The 14,886-nt window shown below is 42.0% G+C and overlaps 1 protein-coding gene across 1 annotated transcript in view; it reads right to left on the reverse strand.

Annotated features, from left to right (window-relative positions):
• LOC126449995 (KAT8 regulatory NSL complex subunit 1) overlaps window positions 1-14,886 on the reverse strand; it is a 266,279-nt gene that overhangs the window by 174,227 nt on the left and 77,166 nt on the right. The window lies entirely within an intron of this gene.

Consider the following 14,886-nt stretch of genomic DNA (forward strand, 5'->3'; position numbering starts at 1 on the left):
AGTTTGCCGTGGCATACGGAGCTCCATCGCAGTCTTTAACACTGGTAGCATGCCGCGACAGCGTGGACGTGAACCGTATGTGCAGTTGACGGACTTTGAGCGAGGGCGTATAGTGGGCATGCGGGAGGCCGGGTGGACGAACCGCCGAATTGCTCAACACGTGGGGCGTGAGGTCTCCACAGTACATCGATGTTGTCGCCAGTGGTCGGCGGAAGGTGCACGTGCCCGTCGACCTGGGACCGGACCGCAGCGACGCACGGATGCACGCCAAGACCGTAGGATCCTACGCAGTGCCGTAGGGGACCGCACCGTCACTTCCCAGCAAATTAGGGACACTGTTGCTCCTGGGGTATCGGCGAGGACCATTCGCAACGGTCTCCATGAAGCTGGGCTACGGTCCCGCACACCGTTAGGCCGTCTTCCGCTCACGCCCCAACATCGTGCAGCCCGCCTCCAGTGGTGTCGCGACAGGCGTGAATGGAGGGACGAATGGAGACGTGTCGTCTTCAGCGATGAGAGTCGCTTCTGCCTTGGTGCCAATGATGGTCGTATGCGTGTTTGGCGCCGTGCAGGTGAGCGCCACAATCAGGACTGCATACGACGAGGCACACAGGGCCAACACCCGGCATCATGGTGTGGGGAGCGATCTCCTACACTGGCCGTACACCACTGGTGATCGTGGAGGGGACACTGAATAGTGCACGGTACATCCAAACCGTCATCGAACCCATCGTTCTACCATTCCTAGACCGGCAAGGGAACTTGCTGTTCCAACAGGACAATGCACGTCCGCATGTATCCCGTGCCACCCAACGTGCTCTAGAAGGTGTACGTCAACTACCCTGGCCAGCAAGATCTCCGGATCTGTCCCCCATTGAGCATGTTTGGGACTGGATGAAGCGTCGTCTCACGCGGTCTGCACGTCCAGCACGAACGCTGGTCCAACTGAGGCGCCAGGTGGAAATGGCATGGCAAGCCGTTCCACAGGACTACATCCAGCATCTCTACGATCGTCTCCATGGGAGAATAGCAGCCTGCATTGCTGCGAAAGGTGGATATACACTGTACTAGTGCCGACATTGTGCATGCTCTGTTGCCTGTGTCTATGTGCCTGTGGTTCTGTCAGTGTGATCATGTGATGTATCTGATCCCAGGAATGTGTCAATAAAGTTTCCCCTTCCTGGGACAATGAATTCACGGTGTTCTTATTTCAATTTCCAGGAGTGTAGTTATGGGTACTGAGGGGGAGGGATTAGATGGAGGGTGCGGCGCGCAAGCAGGAGGAGGGGGGGAGGTACCTGCCGAATCTGGGTACAAGATTTTTTATTCGTCACTGAATTCTCGTTAATGCGTACCATTTATTTACCACGGCTATACTGAAATGCATAAACTGAAGTATATATTTAACATTGCAACTGCAATGTCTAATATGTGACATGCTGTTCACAGGATTCACAGGAAATTACACATATTCCGTGGGGTGGCGTCGCTTCGGCGCTGTTGTGCAGCCACGATGGATACGACACATTACCGAACAGTGCCCTCAATTTCCTCTGACAGGTCCTCGTAACGCTCTTATTGGGCTGCAGAAAGGGACCAACACAATACACAGATGCAAGGGTTTTGCTGTACAACACACATAGGAGCAATTATACGTGCCCATCATCAGTACCCAATTCAATTTAAAAATTTTATATGTTGGTTATTTTTGTTTCTTCTTTTTTTCCTATTCCGAGCTTATAACGTTCAGCTTCAACCCAACGTTATCGGAATATAAATACATATTTCAGCAAATATTTTCTAGCTTATTTCGTAACTCGTCGAAAAGTGAGAGTTTAATTATATGAGGATGTAATTCAAATAGCCGAATCAAAAACGTGACATTCACATAAATATTAATAACATGAAATGAAGTACTTTGTGTATACTGCTGGGTATAGTTACTACTTGGGTTTCTAAGCGATCTACTTTAATAATGGATATCAAATTGTTTGAGATGCGAAATGTCTTTTGCACTTCTTTAGTTCTTTGGACACGACACGTTTTTTAAACTTACCAAATCAATTATACAAAAAAAAAATAATGCTGGAAGCTTTCCCACTCTTGGCAAAATTTTTGCGTAAGCCAATGGCTACAAACTATAGCCGCGCCACAACAGCCCTCGCAACCTGCAAGTACGTCAGGTGGCGACTACGATACAGCCTAGAGCAACATTGCCCACTTTTCGCATTACTATAAGAGACCGTTGATGTTCCCCGCCAGAACTCTGCTACTCGTGTTGTGCATGCGTAAGGGGCATTTTCAACTTATCTTGCCCCTACCCCTCTCACAGGATCCACGAAACATTCATTTGTCCGATACTGGAATAAGATGCACGTGTGTTGTCGGCCTCAGAATGTCCGACTCCGTTTGGAGGCTACATTACACCGCGACGAAAGAAGCTGCTTATTCAACACACTATCACAAACGGACAATAGACACTGGAAAGTATGGACTCTAAGAAGCGACAAAGAGAGGCTCGCAATTTAAAAATAATAATAATTATTATTATTCAAACATTACATTTTTCGAATAATCATATCAATTACATTTTACCACCTTTGTATAAATAAAACTATCCCCGAGAATAAGTGATCGAACAGGTGACAAAACAGATGAAAATGAAATATCAAGTGTAATGCTTTCTCGCCAGCAAATCAAAATGGAATAGATGCACATTGAGCGTTGTGAAGTGCATCAGCAGTGACTATTCATTACCACACTCTAAAGAGGCGAGTACGAATATAATTAATAACCTAATGTCAAGCTGTGATTTCTCTCTCTTTTGAGGTGTACCTCTTGATGATGGCGTATTAATACCAGAGACAGATGATGTATACATAGCTTTGCTGACTGTAACTCCAAACGTTTCTCACGGTCTATATTCAAGCATCCTCACCCTCACTTTACAGAGGAGTATTACATCGGAACAGACAATACATAACGATAGTTAAACATATGCTAAACAGTTAGAGCACGACAAACAAAGTACATTCACATAAATCTTATTAACAAACATTTCGGGCCGACTTCGCCTTCCGCGTTGGAAGCGGGGTATCACAGTTTTACGACACAATGCCGGTATTGGTAATTTCACCAGACGGAGAAATAATATTAAGGTTTAACAGCATAGGAGTAATAAGCGCGAACCATCAATTCTAGCTCCTGATGATAGTTTTCTGCCTCAAAGATATAAAGTATAATTATAAACCGCGTTTGGACAAAGGTATGGGAAAGAAGAATGAACGAATAGGTAAGGATGAAGGGTGGAAGAAGTCACACGTACTCTAATGGGATTTTACTACTCGCCAAATGTTTGAAGTATAAATCTACCTCCATAATTGAAGAAATTTAAATAAAATGCCAAGATCCCAGTTTCCGAATGAGAACGTTAACATTTGACACATTTTGTGTTCATGGAAGATCAGGCTTTAACAACCTGTAGACGACGTCGGCAATGGAAATGTATATTTTGTAACTGTGCGTAATTCAGGTTCCGCGCAATGTACTTTGTGAAAATACTGTGATGATGATGATGTGGGACAACTAAAAAAAAAAAGTACGCTGGGAGTTAGTTTCAATATGAATGCCTACAATACCAATGATGAACAATACCAAATTTACCAGAAATAAGGGTAAGACGCTATGAAAAATGCATTCCCTGCACGTACCTGGACATTAGAACTCAAAGAAAATCTTTATCTGTGTCCAAGTTTGCATTATCAAGCCATGTGACTAAGTGTTAGTGGACACATGGAGGTGTTGCTGTGGTCTTCAGTCCAGAGACGGGTTTGATGCAGCTCTCCATGCTACTATACCCTGTGAAAGCTACTTCATCTCCCAGTACCTACTGCAACCTACACCCTTCTGAATCTGCTTAGTGTATTTATCTCTTGGTCTCCCTCTACGATTTTTACCCTTCACGCTGCCCTCCAATACTAAATTGTGATCCCTTAATGCCTCAGAACATGTCCTACCAACCGATCCTTTCTTCTGATCAAGTTGTGCCACAAATTCCTCTTCCCCCTAATTCAATACCTCCTCATAGGTCTACCCAGCTAATCTTCAGCATTCTTCTGTAGCACCACATTCGAAAGGTTCTATTATCTTCTTGTCCAAACTATTTATCGTCCATGTTTCACTTCCATACATGGCTGTACTCCATACAAATACTTTCAAAAACGGCTTCCTGACACTTACTATTCGATGTTAACAAATTTCTCTTCAACGCTTTCCTTGCCACTGCTATTCTACAGTTTATATCCTCTCTACTTCGACATCATCAGTATTCTGCTGCCAAAATTACGAAACTCTTCTCTCATTTCCTAATCTACCTCCCTCAGCATCCCCTGATTTAATGCGACTACATTCCATTGTCCTCGTTTTGCTTTTGTTCATGTTCATTTTACATCCTCCTTCAAAGACACTGTCCATTCCGTTCAACTGCTCTTCCAGGTCCTTTGCTGTCTGACCTAATTACAATGTCATCGGCGAACTTCAAAGTTTTTATTTCTTCTCCGTGGATTTTAATTCCTACTCTGGATTTTTCTTTTGTTTCCTTTACTGCTTGCTCAATATACAGATTGAATAACATCGGAGATAGGCTAAAACCCTGTCTCACTCCCTTCTCAACCATTGCTTCCCTTTCATGCCCCTCGACTCTTATAGCTGCCATCTGGTTTCTGTACAAATTGTAAATAGCCTGTCACTCCCTGTATTTTACCCCTGCCACCTTCAGAACTTGAAAGAGTGTATTCCAGTCAACATTGTCAAATGCTTTCTTAAGTCTAAAAATGCTAGAAACGTAGGTTCGCCTTTCCTTAATCTAGCGTCTAGGATAAGTCGTAGGGTTAAACATTGCCTCACGTGTTCCGATATTTCTATGGAATCCAAACTGATCTTCCCCGAGGTCGGCTTTTACTAGTTTTTCCATTCGTCTGTAAAGAATCCGAGTTAGTATTTTGCAGCAGTGACTTATTAAACTGATAGTTCGGTAATTTTCCCATCTATCAACACCTGCTTTCTTTGGGATTGGAATTATTATATTCTTCTTGAAGTCTGAGGGTATTTCACCTGTCTCATACATCTTGCTCACCAAATGGTAGAGTTTTGTCAGGACTGGCTCTCCCAAGGCCGTCAGTAGTTCTAATGGCATGTTGTCTACTCCCGGGGCCTTGTTTCGACTCAGGTCTTTCAGTGTCCTGTCAAACTCTTCACGCAGTATCATATCTCCAATTTCATCTTCATCTACATCCTCTTCTATTTCCATAATATTGTCCTCAAGTACATCGTCCTTGTACATACCCTCCGTATACTCTTTCCATCTTTCTGCTTTCCCTTCTTTGCTTAGAACTGGGTTTCCATCTGAGCTCTTGATATTCATACAAGTGGTTCTCTTTTCTCCAAAGGTCTCTCTAATTTTCCTGTAGGCAGTATGTATCTTACCCCTACTGTGATGTACCTTTTACATCCTTACATTTGTCCTCTAGCCATGGTGTGCTAACATCATTAGTCCTCTGCTGTTCCACTCGTGAACTACAGATATGAATTACTAGTGGCTCTACGTCCCTGTATTAGTTCTAATCTTTCTCATTTAATGATCATTACATAACGTGTATGTGGAAAGCAGAATAAAATTTTAAGAACCCGCATACCATGAGCTGACAAGATGTATTCGTGATACACAGTATGCTTGTTTTGAGCATGCCACTAACACTTTAGCTCTGACTAAGTACATTTTACACACTAAGCGTAGTTCTCTGAAGTGAAGATTATCTATTCCACTGAACTTCTTTTAATACGGATAACACAGAAATAACACAGAACTTGTGGAGTGTCAATGTAGAAGAGGAGGCCTGGCATCTTTTTGGCGAAAAATCCCTCTCCGTAGAAATTACAGTTCCAAAATCGTCGTCATCAACATCATCATCGGCGTCGTCGTTCCGAAGACTGGTCTGATGCATTTCGCTACGCTAGTCTATCTTGACTCTACATCCTTGGCTATTATCACTTCAACAGACTTACTGCAGCCAAACTTTGGTCTGACTCAACAGTTGTTTTCTTTCCACATTTTCTCTCCATTACCAAATTTACTATTTCTTGGGTCTTAGAATGTGTCCTAACAACCTACTTCTCCTCCTTTAAGTCAAGTTGTGCCATTAATTTCTTTTATTCCTGTTCTATTCAGTACCTCTTTATAAGTTGCTTGATCTACCGACTTAAATCTTTAGCATTCTTCTGTAGCAGCACATTTAAATAGTTTATATTCTGTTATTGTTTGTACTGCTTATTGCCAGAACTTCACTTCTATATAAGGCTACAGCACTGCAAACAAATATTTTTAGGAATCATTCAAATTAGATTTTAAATAATTATCTCTTTCAGAAAAACTTTCTTGCAATTCCAAGACGCACTTTATATTATTTTTATTTCCTTTATTGCCACTTGTTTTCCTAACCTAATTCCATCATCAACTCATTGTTTTGTTGGATTACATTCCATTCTTGTTTTATTTTTGTTGATATTTTACAGCCACTTTTCAAGACACTATCCATTCCTTTCAACAGATTCTTCAAGTCCTTTGCAAATTTAACAGAATTACGGACAATCATCAGATGATAATGCTTAAAATTTTACCAATGGTGTTGAACCTATATACATCTCTACCACAGCATCACATGTTCTTACTCAATAAGAAGAGTTATCATATACTAAGTCCTGGCCAAAATGAAATGGCAACAGATATATTAAGAATGGTGGCAGATGGGAGATATTCATACAAACAAGCACAACCCCTTTACTAGCTTAAGGAACGCAATATACCTTTTAAGTCCCTATTAAACGAGCATAACACGGAGGGTGACAACCGCCTCCTCTTTGTCTTTGGAAGCCGTAGAATTACATTTAATCGTGGTACCACCAACGATCCTACTGCCGAAGTACGAGGGCGTGCTGAAAAGAATGACTCCGAATTTACGTGAAAAAACGCAAAGTTTTTCAATAAACCCAATTTTATTAACAATCTGCATCTTTATTCTTCATGGCTCCATATTGATTTTCCAACATAGTCAGCCTGGCGGTGAACAAATTTCTCCCTACGAGAGACCGGTTTGTTGATATCATCACTGTAGAATGTTTAACTCTGTTGACGGAGCCACTACCTCACCTCTGCTTGCATCACTTCATGGCTATCAAAGCGCTGTCCTCGAAGGTGTTCTTTACGTTTGGAAACAGGTGAAAAGCGGTGGGGCGAAGTCGGGACTGAGTGGAGGACGATCGAGAACAGTGAACCCAAGCACCCCACGGTGTCGTCTTATTGCCGACGTCGCTTCGCTGATGTGTGGCCTCGTGCTGTCATGCTGAAGGAGAGGATGCTCCTTGCGTGGATGAACTCTTCGAATTCGTGCATTCTGTTTTCTGGGGGTCCCTCACGCACCGACGTAATTTCGCTGCACTCCGCCCCTTTACACGCTACAATTCGGAGCCCTCCAGTGACACAAGGTTGCAACTTACGTCAGAGAATGGGAGAAAGTCGAGAGAATAACATGCAGGCATGTAAAACCTCAGTCAATATTGAAAACAGAATAAAATATGCGCAGGCATTACTTTTCAGCACGCCCTCATATTTCTGCCTAAATATAACTCGGGAGTAATATAGGACAAGGACTAAGAGACTTTTAGATAAGTCTTAGCCGGCCGCTGTGACCGATCGGTTCTAGGCGCTTCAGTCCAGAAGCGCGCTGCTACTACGGTCGGAGGTTTGAATCCTGCCTCGGGCATGGATGTGTGCGATTTCCTTAGGTTTAAGTAGTTCTAAGTCTGGGGGACTGATGATCTCAGATGTTAAGTCCCATAGTGCTTAGAGCCATTTGAACATTTATTTGGTAGTCATAAACATCAGCTCGAATCGACATAGCCAAATGTAACAAAACTTTTCGATTGATAACAAAAAGGTATCAGCCAGTAGATACTAATGAGGTGAAGGCTTAAAATATCATGGGGATGGCTAACGTCCTATAGAAGTAACCGTGCTCCAAGAAGCATCATGATCTGATGCGATTATTCACAGGCAGAAAGAGACCTTAAAGATGGATGCCCGTTGGCACGACGGTGACGGAGAGGAGGCGGGGTGGGGGGTGGAAGACACTCAGCTATGTAGGCTGATTAACAAGAGGACACACAAAATTTGGTATGTTCTGAAGTTTTCTCCTTCGCCCTTACACTTTCCATGGGAAGTCGTATATATAAAGTCATCATCTTTTAAATTCATGAGCGATTAATGTAGGTGATGAGAAACTCACGCTGGCGATTTGCAGAAGCATTCCATTCAAATTTATTTACGCCAATAAAAGAGAAAGAATAACTTTTCGTAACTTCAAGTGCGTAAAATCGAATTAACACTGAAAACGGCAATCAATACGTTATGTTTCCATGTTGTGGAAATTAGATAGGCGGCTAGCGAACGATTTTCTCTGTTCGTTAAATTAGAGCTAACCGAAAGATAGGTTCATGTCATCGAAAGGAAACGTTGGCACCGTATGTTGTGAAAAATGTTGTGTTAAAGTTTCGACAGTCTGAAAAGTTAAAATTTTCCATACTAACAACCATGCAGTCGTAGCAGTTTATTGTGATCAAGGATTAAATGTGTCAGTGAAATGCTAATGTAGCTCTAAATTCCACGACACGAGTCGCAATGTTGTACACAGTTGAAGGTTAGAGAAAATTCCAAACTTTGCAATCGTGTAATCCCTAAATATTGAATGATTTCGGATTTACACAAAAACCAACTTGATATGTAAGTGAATCTCGTATGCAGGACATCTCACCGAGAAGGTAATCGTGATTGAACGCCACGAAATTTTACAAATTAAATAATCATTACAAACATTTACACCAACATACTAGTGAGTAAAAAACGTCAGCGAAATTGCTGATACCAAATATAGATATCTAACTTAGAAAATGTGACATCATAGATCACATTCGCTAACAGACTTAACAAACCGAACAAAAGATAGTTAACGTCACGCCTGTAATATGAAAGACCATAATCAAACCCAACTCAAAAATCTCGACTGTCTTCAAAGTGTAAGCCAAATGAGCAGTTTGCGCTATCAACAATTCTGCGAATTAGAATTTCACAAAAACACGATACTTATTTCTTCGCCGGGTGTAGCGTGTCCCCGACGATGTTTGAACGAGTCGCATTGTCAGCACAAACGGCAAATCGAGCACTCAATCTCCTTTGCAATAAAACACACAGGTACATCGAAGATACGGTTTCCTGAGTTTACATACCGATACAAAAATCAACTTTTTCACTCTTGCGGCCACGCTTTCTATTTAGCTCCTACAAAAGAGTTTTAACCGTTTATCAAAGCTGACTATGGTGGTCGCAGGATAACACATTTAGAAAATGCTGTGTTTTCACACCTTTCGCTTGGTGCGGCAATATCAGCGTTTACTCTACGCTATATTCTGTCTTCAGGGGGCAAGTAAAAGCAACAAAAAGATCGTGAGAGGTATAATCATCGAAATATCTCTATTTATTGCTACGCTTGGAACCAGTCACACCACGTCACCGAGTCAATAGTAAGTGTTGTTACCTTCCGCTGCGAGCAGCAGCTGCAAGAAAATTAGTAATTAAATCAGCTTCTATTTGTAAAAATTTGCGCCAACTCACAGACATGGCGAAACATACCCATTGCTGTTGCGCAATTCGTGACGGGAACAGGCCTTATTGGGGTACAGTGTAAGCCTACTACGAACGCCGCCTACGTGGCCTGTGTAGGAGTGCCTTCGACCGTGACGCACGCTCAAGTGCGGTACTCACGGGCGGGAACACACAAAACGAACGCTGAGGCCGCGGTCCTCAACGTACTTGCGCTGACTGTCTCCTACAAATTCGGATACGTTATCTCTAAAGAACGACGCACGCATGCATTAGCCGAGCCAGCAAAACAAGATCCGCAGATAGGAGACGTCAGCTAGTGTTGATGACATTACCCATCAGATTACAGCGCACGTTTACTATTTATAAGCTGACAAAGCTAAGAAAGACGTGCGGCAACATAATACTGCTACACCAAGCGGAAGTCACAAGATGCACAACTTTGGAGTTCGATGTAGCAATTTATCTAGTTTTACCTACGGCATTTTAATACACACAGAATTTGATAGTTTACGTTACTCCCTTTAACTTCTTGTACATTACGTTCACGGTAATTTTGCGGCAAATGATTGAATAGTTTTGACATTTTACGACAGACGGTTCTGGGTACACTTATTTGTCAATATCCATCACACGTTCTTGGTTTCTTCAAATTGATAGTTGATAAATTGTTCTGTCTGGCGAGGCAGAATAAGAGTGGGGGGCGGCTGCAATCACCTGGCTCTCGCTGGGTATATCCTTTACCGTCAGGAGGACCAGTAAAACGAGAAACAGCTCTTCCGTCAACAAGGTATGCTAATTTCAATCACGCTCAGAAGTGTGTCATTCTCAAATACTGAAGTTGCTCTCTAGAGTCCAATCGTCGGCGCCAGTGATGTCGTGTGTCATCGCGATTTATCGGAGTACTGCCAAGAGAAAAAAAGGTCTCTGATTTTTCTTGCTATAACACTGAGTGTAAATGAAACAGTGCTGAAACAGAATGCGATTTTCACTCTGCAGCGGCGTGTGCGCTGATATGAAACTTCCTGGCAGATTAAAACTGTGTGCCCGACCGAGACTCGAACTCGGGACCTTTGCCTTTCGCGGGCAAGTGCTCTACCATCTGAGCTACCGAAGAGAGATACTGGCAGAAGTAAAGCTGTGAGTACCGGGCGTGAGTCGTGCTTCGGTAGCTTAGATGGTAGAGCACTTGCCCGCGAAAGGCAAAGGTCCCGAGTTTGAGTCTCGGTCGGGCACACAGCTTTAATCTGCCAGGAAGTTTCAGTGCTGAAACAATTTCTGTAGTACGCTTTTCTGTTTGTTCAAAAAATCTTCCCTTTTCTTCTGTTGATTTGGAGGAAATAAAATTCTTTTGAAAGGAAAATTCATTCTTAATATTTGTGTAAAGTCTTAACTTGAGGCAAAATAAACATCTTGCAAATGCCAATCACAGCAATTACTGTATTCAGCTTTTGATTAAGTAGATGCACTAAAGTCAGTGATTTATCACATCAATTGTGGTATGTACCGCAATCGAAGAGTGTCTGAAAACGGCTTCGCTTTATTAGTTCGGATAGTACATACTTTAATGTGGCGTTCTTTAATCACTGTCGCTCGATGTCTGCACAGTCCCCTCATAGATTCTTTCCTGAAGAATAGAAACATTACGAAAGCAATCCAACTGACCCGCCATCATCTGAAACTTCAGCAACTACGGGTGGCTATTTTGCCAACACTGAAAGTTTCTCTGTGGATATTCATTTACGAACTACTTCAAGAGCCGCACTTCAGCAGCCCGGCGTAGCAGTCAAGTCACCAAAACTCATTATGAGAGTTGTCCCAGATTGTAGAAGTCTGACGTGCCGTCAGCCGCTGAAAAGAATGCGACTGCGAGTCAAGTAAAGTGAAGTGACATAGACAAGGTAATACACACTATTCTCAACACATTCTCGTGGAAGCAACTACACGAAAATTGTGACCGACTTCCTTGAAGAGGTTCTACCGATATAGATATATCAAATCGCCTCACGTCTTCAATGCATTGGTACTTCCGAAGTTATGTCCAGACATACAAGGCGACAAAGATGTCTATCAGTTTTTCGTCTTCTACAACAATAAATGACATTTTTATGGCACACATTTCAACGGTAACAAGTTTGTACTTTCATCTGTAGTGCAACTGCGATGGTCCCTCATCGGTGTAGCCTTAAGGCTCTCAGCTGTCGTTCACCGGACTGCTGACGCGGCGAGCTTGCTCATGGTACCACTGGAGGATGCATCAGATGTCGAAACCGACTGCCGCTTACCAGAAACCGCACCTTGAGACTGTAAATACCTCACATCTCGTAATGCTTTCATGGATGTGAGCCTTTAAACGTGTACGATAAATTTGTATGCCATTAGGAACGAAACGACAACCCCCGAAGTACTAGAAAGGAAGGACATGGAAACATCGCTCTAGAGAGGAAAGGTAACCTAACCTACTGACAGACGCGAACGGGTCTTACAGGTACGCGAAAGGGTTTGCTCCCCTTTTAGCAGCATTTTTCAATGCGCACTGGAAAAACTAAGCGTTGCTAGAGGTTGAAAACAAGCGCCGCTCATTCCCATTACAGAACATGGCCGTCGGAAAGAGGTACATAATTATCTACATTTGAAATTTATACGCAGTGCTTGGCAGAGGGCTCGTAGAACCACGATCAGACTATTACTCGATCATTTCAATCTCGACTAGCATGTGGGAAAAATCAACAACTCAATATTTCCATGCGGGCTCTATTCTGGTGTTTCATTGCGATTGTCACTTTCCCCTATGTACGTGGGAGTCAACTAAATGTTAAGACTTCAGTATTCGGTTGAGAATGTTGGTGAGTGAAATTTTGTGAAAAGATCTCGCCGAAACGCAAAACGCGTTTATTTTAATGACTGACACCTTATTTACTTGACTATCCGTAACTCATTCTGCAGACATTCAGAAACTATGCTTTCTGACGTGCCAACGGAGGTGACCGTGGATTTCGTATGCAAGTATTTCTGTGCAATGAGGAAAGAAGAAAACCGTGTGTAGCTGCTGAGAACAAGGGTGATATAAATGGCACAGGAGCCTTGTGGATGTTGCTGTGCGATGTGAGGTTTGGCCTGTAAATTGAATATGCAGTACTTTTTACAGCACACCTTTTTCTTATGAATATAGAATTAAAATGTGGATATGTAACAAACTGGAACAGCAGCTTTCATAGACGGCCTACCAGTTGCAAGAAATGGTGGTTTTTAGGTAACCTTTACCATGGTTTCGACGGATTTAAACTCACGTTCCTCAGAAGGGCAACCCGCATACAATGCGTTAACCTAACTTACAAACAAAACGTCACGGACAAATATTACTTACCAAACAGAAACTACTCTCTACAACTAGCGTAGGAATGTCACCAACAATATGATATACACCAACATAGGACATGTTGTACTTAAAAAATTCACATGAGCAGTCAGTCAGTAAAGTTGTCTCCACATAACGTGTTGGCAACAGTGTTATGTCCATATGTAAAAACCACCAATTCTTGCAAATGGCTGGCTTTCTATTACACCTGCCGTTCTGTAACCGTTACTGTAGTGCAGCCATGTTCAAAATATTCAAATGGGAACAGATTTTTTTCTAAGCTGCAGACACATAATTATGTCTCGCGCTATGGTTCGTTTTAAACAGCATTTAAATATTTCCGCAAATACCTTTTGATTTATACAATTAGTGACAAACGATAATTTTACTGTTTAACATTACTGCTTTCAGGGCAGGAAGATCCACAGTTTATCACGTCCTCTCTCTAGTTTTGTGGCGCCCATATATGTAATTTTGATGTCAGGTTACAACAATTCTTTTCTTCTTCTTTATTATAGAAATATTTCTTTGCTGGCCAATGGAAGAAGGTGATGGTAAGGGAAACTGAAGTCCACTGTCACACCAATATTTCCTTTTCCTCATACAGAAGGCTAAATAAAGGAAACAAATTGTGCCATCCGCATTCCACTTAAGAAAATAATCCGTCAGCAGAGACAGCCACAGAAAGCCAGCAGTAGTGTTACAGAGATCCTACACGTAGTATGGAAGTCAGTGACTTAAGTGCATGAGTAGATTTATTTGTTAAGCAGGCGTTTTTAAGCAGATGTTTTTCAAATCACCCATACTGCTTTCTTCTTTGCTGCCCATGTTGTTCCACCATAGGTACAAGCATTACTTCAGTATTTCTTGTGACTCAGCAGTTATTAAAAAGGTGCAGTCATCTGCGGGCAGTATTGTTTCCACTTCTGATACATTATGTGTTATCGTTAATATAAACATGGAATAGTAATGTGCCCAACACAATGCTACCTATGTTTTTACATGCTCTTGATCCGAGAGATGCTTCCCAATACAGTTAAATGCTTAATTAATATGAAAGATTTCTTTTCATTCCATTCTGTTTACTCCCTTACTATCTTCGTCATTCTATGGGCATCAAGTTCCTTTAACGAAAGTCCGCGGTCTGCCGAGTTAAAGGTTTTAGTTTGGTCTGGGAAGACGTCTGTTACCTATTATTCTTCATCTGACATTTCTAGAACTGCTATTGTAAACTGTTTTCCACTTTCTAGGGGCGAAGGCGAGCTGTTCTTAAGCGAGAAATCTACTTCAAGTGATTAACAACTATGTTTCCTCAGTAGGATAATAATGATGAGACTGACCTGCCATTTTCTACATTTCCATTGCCGCCTAATTTGTATAAAAGGACCTTTGCTTCTTTCAGATATGGTGGGTTGGAATTAAATATCAATAACGTATTAGCAGTGTCCAATAAAGGGCCTTCCGTACTGTTTTTGATACTGAGCATTATATTGCTGACTGCCTACACTTAGGCACTATCACAGGCAGTTATAGTATCCAGGAGATGTGTATGTGTCTACTGTTAATGGACTTGTATGGTCTAATTTGAGCTCATTTGTAAAGGTAATGATGAGTATTGTTAACTAATGACAAGAAAGAGATATTGCACTCTATTTTACTTCTTAGCTTTTATTGCCTGTGTTTCTACTGATGTAGACTTAAACACTTTACTGTTAAAACTGAAAATAAAGAAAGACGTTTCAGTCATTCTACATGTTCTTAATAGGCCTCACATAGTTGAAATGTTAAGAGGATTTTCTGTTGCATATATTCGACCCAC

This window comes from Schistocerca serialis, chromosome 1 (assembly GCF_023864345.2).
Source record: "Schistocerca serialis cubense isolate TAMUIC-IGC-003099 chromosome 1, iqSchSeri2.2, whole genome shotgun sequence".
NCBI lineage: Eukaryota > Metazoa > Arthropoda > Insecta > Orthoptera > Acrididae > Schistocerca > Schistocerca serialis.